Genomic DNA, 8,790 nt, shown 5'->3' with positions numbered 1-8,790 from the left:
TGCAGTTTAATCTCCCTCAATTACATCATTGCATAGGTAAAGCACAACATCTTCCGTGACTTTGACCCCATCAACTTGAAATCAATGGTGAACACTCTTGACCCATGAGGTGTCCAGCTGTGGGGTTTAACATTCCTGTTATAAAGTTGTAGAGATAGAGCATGGGCTGATCTGTGACCTTGACTTTTGACCTTGAACTTTGACCGGATCACTACGAAAATGTAATCACTTGTTCCTTGTTCCATGTTTGAGACTTCATGAAAATCTGTTTAATTTTTGAGTAATTGTGTACACAGACAGACAGACAAACAAACAGATCCTACCGAAAACATAACTTCTTTGGTGAAGGTAAGAAGTTGTTCCAGGACTATGTTTCCTACTGTTAAGCTTCCCCTTTTCATTTTTTAACAACAGTCTGTAAATATCTATGAACTGAGGAGAGCAGCTGCTGGAAGTTTTAGAGGTAAATGCTGTCCCATTCTTGTCTGATGTAGGAATATAGCTTTTCAGCAGTCCAGAGTTTTTGATGGATTTTTTGTTTCATGATGTTTCAACTTGTGAGAGATCTGGACTGCAGGAAGGTCAGTTCAGCTCCTGGACTCTTCTACTATGAAGCCATGCTGTTATATTGGATGCAGTTTTAGGTTTAGCTTTGTCTTGCTGAAATATGAATGGCTTTCCCTAAAAAATAAGCCGTCTGGATCGGAACGTATGTTGTTCCAAAACTTTTCTGCATTGATGGTACCTTTTCTGGTGTGCAAGATACCCATTCCATAGGCACTAATGCATCCCCATATCATCAGAGAGGCAGGCTTTTGAACAGTGTGCTGATAACAGGCTCTCTTCTCTTTCATACAAAGGACATGGTATCCGTGGTCTCCGAAAAAAAATAAAAAAATTGATTACTCTGATCACAGAACAGTTTTCCACTTTGCCTCAGTCCATTTTAAAGGTCCAAAGATGTTGGTTAAATTTTTGGGTAGTGTTCCAATCTGGCTTCTTCTTTGCATTTTAGACCTTAAACCAGCATTTGTGGACAGCACGGCGAACTGTGTTTACAGGTAATGATTTATGGAAGTGTTCCTGAGTCCATGCAATGATGTCCAGAACAGAATCAGACCTGTTTTTAATGAAGTGGCCCCTGAGGCCCAGAAGATCACGGGTCTCCTTTATGCTCAGAGATTTCTCCAGATACCTAAAATCTTTTGATATTATGAACTATAAATGATGGAGCATTCAAATTCTTACCAGTTCTCAATTTAAAAAAATATTCTGAAATTGTTCCACTATTTTAAGACAGTTGTTTGCAGATTGGTGAACCTCTGCTCATCTTTACTTCTGAAAGATTCAGCCTCTAAAATGCTCTTTTTATACTCAGTCCTCTTATTGACTTGTTGCCAAATAACCAAATTAGTTGCAAAATGATCCTCCAGCTGTTTCTTATCCCTCCTACTTACTTTTACATCCTTTTGGTGCCCCTGGAACAACTTTGAGATATGTTGTTGCCATCAAATTCAAAATTATAATTTCTTGCTTTAAACATTTAATATTTTACTGTGTTCCATTGTGAATAAAATGTGGTTTTATGAAATTTGCAAATCATGAATTCTGTTTTAATTTACATTTTACACACAGATGTCACAGCTAATGAGATACTAACTACTGTTTGACAGAACATCAACAACCAACATATTGCTTTATTCAGGCTATTATAACCTTTACTCAGAAAGTATATATATATATATATATATATATATATATATATATATATATATATATTGTTCATATTTCATTTTTTTAATTTCAGAGTGAAGCAAATCATGGCTTGACATGACCCTTGTCTTTTTCTAAAATTATTAATTACATCCTTATCTTTATTAATTACAAAAGCCAGTCAGATAATGAAAAGAGTCCATCTGGCACAGGCAAGAGGAGGAGGTGAAGAAATTAGGTAACAAGCAGATGAGAGGAGAGCAATAGCAGATGACTTTTTTTTTTCAAACTCCTTCTCACACTCTCCTTCTGTCTTCCTCTCTCCAGAGATGAAATATTCATGGGAGGCCTGGATTGTATCTACTGCTTATCATCTCCTTAGCTTCCTGCTTTGCTGCTACTGCTGCTATCGCTATGACAGCAGCCAAGAGACAGGCCCACTGCACTGGTGTCACCCCCAACCTGCAAACCCACGCTGCCTTTAGATATGCTCTTTAAATAAACAACCCCCCTTTTTGTTTCACATGCAGAAGAGACAAAAAGAAGAGGGCCTAACCCATGAAATCAAAAAAAGGTTGAGACAAGACATCTTCCTTTCTGGGGAATTACAAAAACCCTGAAAAACTGGAGATAAGGTGGGCAGTAAGAAGCAGATGACTAAAATATGAAGAACACCAGCTTATTAATGCTTTAGGTTCATTGGTTTTCCACAGAAAATATTCAGTAATGTTGTGACTGTGTTGAATACAGCGAAATTTCCTGTCGTTTCTGCTCAGGGGGGTGAGATTTGAGTTTACTGAGCTAGAGTTGTTTTTAACACTAAAGAAGGTGCAATTGCTCTCCCTAGTGGATCATCTTCGTACAGCAATTTGATAGTGTGTTTTTTTTAATCTACAAAATAAAACTCTGGTAAGGCGTGAAATTACTAGGAAGACCAGATGTGGCCCGCTGCAGATGAAACTAATACTAAAAGTTAATGTAAAAAAAAGGAAAAATCCTTTTTGCTCTCATGCAAAATTGAGGAAGTTAAAAAAAGACAATAAAAAGTCATAAATTTACAATACTGATAATCCTAGAAGTTTTAATCAGATTAACTATATTTCTGTATAACTAGTTTGTGTAAGAAATAAGAGAAAATGAAAGCAGTTAGTTTTGACTAATTTTTTTAATTTTTTTAGAATCAGAAAACATTTATTGTCATTGTAAGTGAATAAAATTAAACCTAACTCTTTACAATACATTAGTTAAAACTGGATGTCAGTAGTTTTTATATTATTTTTCATGAGTTTGTGCTTTTTATAGGAATAGGTTTTCCTTTTATGTAAAATGCCACAAGACAAAATAACTACGAATCGAGGACTGTATCAACAAAAGGTTAAAATATTACTGGCTTTTAGGTTTGTAGAGAACGTCAAGACTGATTACTGAAAGAACCCCAGAAATACAATGGTCACTCATTACATGTGTGTTAGTTAAGAAAAACAAATAAATATAGATCTGAGCTGAGCAGTTTGCACATTGGACGTCTCCGTGCTGGACAGTAATCAACAGTAAAGAACTTTAAAAAATTAAAACAGTATACCTTTGAAAAAACTGTCTGACTGTTAAAAGATTTGTGTAAGTATCTTTCTTATATAAAATGTTTAAAATAACAATTTTTATTTGTTTTTTCTTATATATGATAATCTTAGTCTGGAGTCCAACAGAAGGCAAAGCTAGCACTAACACTCTTCAAACTCTTGGGAAAAAACATTCCAAGATGCAAATACACAGATTCTTTTTTTCTCAGACTGCTTATCTCTTACTTTGTTGCTTTAAAGAAATGTTTGACAGAGGGAATTTCCCAAGCTCCAATCTTTGGAATTGCACAGTGTGAAAATAAGGATGTATGAAGGGTGAAACTAACCTTGATGCTGACTCTAAGGTAAAGTGTGTTACAGTAATCAAACTAATATGTGATGAAGACATGATTTACTGTTTTAAAATGCTGTTTTCCAAGAATCCGCTTCACCTTTGCCGGCTGCCTGAGATGATAAAAACTGGATTTGACCACTGCTTCAATCTGGCAATCCATTTTAAAGTCACGGTCCATTTTAAAACCCAAATTTGAAACTGCTGGCTTTCTTTATGTGCAGCGCCATGGGGCCCAAATCAACAAGGGGAGGAGGATTACAGGAGCCACAATTGTTTATTTTCTTTAACAGCTGTTTGAATAATATTATTGGTACATTACAGAAATAATTCTTAGCTTGAAGACTTCAGTTGGAAATGCAACACTAACACAGCTGTATTTTGTTCTGTTAAAGAACAGGCCAGTGTCCAGATCATTTGGCCCTGTATTTTAATCAAAAGAAGAAATAAAATCAGTCTGAAATTTTTGCTATCACCAGATCTAAAATCATAAAAGACAATATTAGGATGATCTTCAACACACAATCTGTCAAGTTGGGAGGAGAGAGCGGCAAACCCAATGCGCAGACTCGTCGTGGTTCTGGGAAATAAAAGTATTTAGTTTTAAAAAAAAGAACAAAAACAAAAAGCTGTCAAGGCAGCAAAACCAAATAATAACAAAAATCCAAGGTGCAGCATGCAAGACATGGGAGGAACCAGACAGCGCATATAAGCGACAACAGACCAGCGAGTAAATGGAGGAAATGACCAGGTTTTAAAAGCAGAGGGTAATTAGAGGAAGTGGGCACAGGTGAGTGATAACTAACTAGGAGCAGGTGGAGATGGACGTGGCAGGTAAAAAAGTGATAACAGAGGGCAAGTGAATGATGACAGAAATGCCAAGACACAAGGAGCAAAAACACAAGACAACCAAATGACAAACTAAAAGAAAGAATAAACCCAAATTAAAACATTAAAAACTATAATAATACAAAAAGAAACCCCAAATCCTGACACAACCCCAATATTATGCCATAAAAACACAATATTATTTGTTTATTTGCAAGGCTTGTTTCTGGACTAGTCTGTCTTTTTTGGAGTAGCGTTCTCCACTGACATTACTGGTTTATAGAGGAAAACACATTCCTAATCCATGTATAGCTCTGATGCAGAACAAAACAAAAGGGTATTGCTTCATCTGGCAACCAGGTTGAAGCTCTTAACCTCACCAAGATCATTTCCTGAGCAATGAAAAACCAGGATGTCTGGGACCCTTCTTCTTCTTGTGACTGGTGAGGGGGGAAAAAAGGCATGAGGGGATGCCATCTCAGTCTTTCTCTGCCAAACCACTCAACACTCACAGTCACTTCAAGGTCTGTCCTAGGAGAGTCCTCTGCCATGTCCCTCCGTCTTTATACAACATAGCTGTCCTTCATGAGCCACACCAAGTGGTCTGAGAAGATGGCTGAAAAGACGGACACATAAGATTTATTTCTCTCGAGATAAGTCATATTCTACAAATGCAACTTTTCTTTCCAGGCAAGCAGGGGGTACTCAAAATAACCAAAAAGGCAAATAAAAAAACAACAAACACAAACGTTTGGGAATCACAATTATTATTTTTATTTTTTTACAGATATTGAAAAGCAGATCAACATTGTTTGATTGACAAACCCTTCATTCATGCTTCTAATGCTTATATTACTGTTTGTCAAGTGTACATGTTTACTTTTTTGTGAATTTTTTATTTTTTTATTTTTTTTACTAGAGCTTGCCAGACGACATGTGGAAGACTTCATGGTCAAGTGGTCAAGCTTCAAGTGCTTTTCAGCAGCTGGCCCTGGAAGGTTTCTAAAGACAGTGGCTTGGGAAAAAAAAAAAATATTTTCCAGCAAGGCAATGACCTGAAGCATACAGTGAAAACTACAAAGAAATGGTTTAAAGACCAGAAGGTGAAAGTTCTAGAGTGGCCCAGTTCTGGAGTCAAAGCCCAGACCCAAATCCAATAGAGAATTTGTGGCTCAATTTGAAAAGGGCTGTTCATGCCTGATCTTCACACAACCTGACAGAGCTTGAACAGTTTTGTAAAGAATGAAGCACAAGACTGAATGAGACCTATACACAAAGACTTAGTGCTGTGACTGCAGCCAAAGGTGTAAATGCTAATGTGAAGTGGGTGAATATTTAAGCAGTCACCTATTTTACATTACATATTTCATTAAATTGGTAATAGTCTGTTGAAATTTGCTTTCATTTTGACATTGAAAAAGTTCTTTTTTTTCTGTAAATGTCAAAAAGTTTTATTGACCATAATTGATAAATGACAGCAATAAAACATTCAAGAGGGGGAATACTTTTAATAGACACCTTAGTTATGAGATGTGCACCACTAAGAAGCTGCCGATAGAGGCAATAAGCTTCAAAAGGATTTTGTGTAACATGACACATGAGAAAAGGGCTGTGTGTTTTTCATATTTTGCTAGACATCCCTAACATGAAGACATTATAAAATGGCGGTTTCCATTGACTGGGTCCTGCTGGCTTCAATTCCCAACAACAAAAGAAGAAGATAACATTTTGTCTGGTATTATATCTGATTTTGATGATGTGGAGGGGTTATGAAGCATATCAGCAATGTGGAGTGAGGGCTGGGTGTTTGTTTGCAAATCGAGGCTAGAGAACCAGCAGGGGGTTCGGTCAGGTCTTTAGGCTTTCTCCATGCTGTTGATAAGGATTGAGATGATCTTTTATAAGTTTTTACCTTTTCTCAGACCTATATTCTCCCTAATTCACTCTTGTAGCCTAACCAAAAGGCTCTCTTCTTTATTTGGAGCTTCAGGTCACTGACTAGAAAAACAATTTAAAAAAAAAAAGCAACAGGAAAAAGTCACTAAAAAAAAGATTTGGGAATTGCTGTAATGATCTGCCACTCTTGGATGCCATCTTACAAGGAAAAAAAAAACAACTTTACCTAACAGACTTTTACCTTGTTTAACATTGAGTAGTTAACTTCTTAAAAAAAGAAGGAAAGAAAGAAACATGTTGAATAAGCATTTTACCCTGAAAAAAGGTTCAAGAATCATTAAAGGCTTCAAATACTATGATAATAATGTCCATCACTGTTGTATTGAAATGTTTAACAGCACCTGTAAACAACTGATTTAGTTATTTTTAAAATTAAAAGCTAAAGAGAAGCGTTGTTTGTGAGTAAACCTGGAGGTGAAAATGCTCGGACACACATAATAGAGGAAGGAACTTATATGTTTAAGGTCAAGTCTTTTCTCAAAGAAGCAGAAATAATAAAGCATCCTTTTTCAGAGCAAACTTGAGACATACATCAATAAGCGTTCTGTGACACTGAAATGAAACATGGCATTCAAACTCCTTATTGTCAAGCAGTTTCTGTTGCCAAAAAGTTCTACATGCCCTCCTTTCACTTTATACCAGGCTAAGCACCCAGATGTGTTGCTTAACTGTTGTTAGGCTTCCACATCTTGTTTGTCAAAAAGTTATATATACTTAGTTGTATATACAACAGTCCTCAGGTGGTATAGAAGCTTCCATGTTGTTTCATGTCCACTAAGACTATTGTGGTTGTTTACTTAATAGTATTTTCCTTATATTCTTTTATTTGGTGGTCATTTGTGCCTTGTCCCATTTGTAGTTTTACCAGTCTTTCAACGAGGTCTTCTTTTCACTGTCCCTGTGAAATGCCTATTCATTTTGGGTTCTGCTCTAAGAGCAAGAAGCTTATGGGTTTTGCTGTTGGCCCATTTTGCCTTAATGTACTTTATTTAAAAACAGTGCTAGTTAAAAGAATAGTCTAAACTTCTTTCTCTGAAATTAATCTGTTGAATTGTTGTTTTGGCTTTAAAATCCCATTCTTCCATTGCCAATTTAACTGCTAACAGTTCTCGGTTGCCCACATCGTAATTCTGTTCCAAGGGTAATAAACGTCTTGAAAAGAAAGCGCACGGATGTACCTTGCTGGGAACGCTGGGACAGGACTGCACCCACCCCAGTGTCTGAGGCATCTAACTCCACAAAAAATTGCTTCTCCGGATCAGGATGACAGAGGATGGGGGCTGATGAAAACAATTCCTTTAACTCCCAGAACGCCATGTCTGCTGCAGTTGTCCAACTAAAGGTGCGGAGAGTTAGCTGGGTAAGGGGCGCGGCCACCCGACTGTAGTCTTTAATGAAATGTTGGTAAAAGTTTGCGAATCCGAGAAAACGTTGAAGTTCCTTGCAACAGGAAGGAAGCGGCCACTTAGTAACAGCTCAAACCTTCTCTGGGTCGGTGCGAAACTGGCCTTTCTCGAAAATGAAACCCAGAAATGATACTGTGGACACGTGAAAAGCACATTTCTCAGCCTTGACGAATAGTTTTTTTTCAAAAAGTCTTTGTAATACTGCACTGACGTGAGTTCTGTGTGTTTCCATGTCCTTAGAGAAAATGAGTATATCGTCTAAGTAGACAAACACGAAAATATTGAGAAAATCGCGCAAGACGTCAATAATCAGGGCTTGGAAGATGGCAGGGGCATTGGTAAGGCCAAAAGGCATAACTAAATATTCAAAATGGCCTAATGGTGTTTTAAATGCAGTCTTCCACTCATCCCCCTCTCTTATCCTAACCAGATGATATGCGTTACAGAGCTCTAACTTGGAAAAAATGGTTGCAGAATGGAGTTTTTCGTGAACAGAATCAATTAACGGAAGTGGGTATTTGTTTTTGATGGTTATTTGATTTAAGCCCCGAAAATCAATGCACAGCCTGTCAGAATGCGGTGTGAGCGTGGCGAACCCAAGACGCAGACTCAACTTTTCAAAACAAAAACTGATTTAATAAAATAACAAAAGTAGAAAACAAAAGGCTGACGTGGCAGCAACACTAACTATAACAGAAATCCAAGGCGAGACGAAACAAGGCAAGGCAAGGCAAGGCAACACTATGAGCAACATCAACATCTAACAAACAACAATGAATCGGCAGGGAGGTGGAGAGGAAGACCAAGTTTTAAAGCAGAGGGTGATGAGGAGAAGTGGGAACAGGTGTGTGATTAGAAGTAAAAGAGCATTTACGGTGAGAGACTGTGAGAGGAACCGAAGCCTGTCCGCACCTGAGCATGGAGCGAGGAGGCACCGCGACGGAGACGAGCCGCCAGCCGGACGGGAGAGCCGAGC

The sequence above is a fragment of the Kryptolebias marmoratus genome, linkage group LG19, assembly GCF_001649575.2.
Source record: "Kryptolebias marmoratus isolate JLee-2015 linkage group LG19, ASM164957v2, whole genome shotgun sequence".
Taxonomy (NCBI): Eukaryota; Metazoa; Chordata; class Actinopteri; order Cyprinodontiformes; family Rivulidae; genus Kryptolebias; species Kryptolebias marmoratus.
This window is presented reverse-complemented; position numbering follows the sequence as displayed.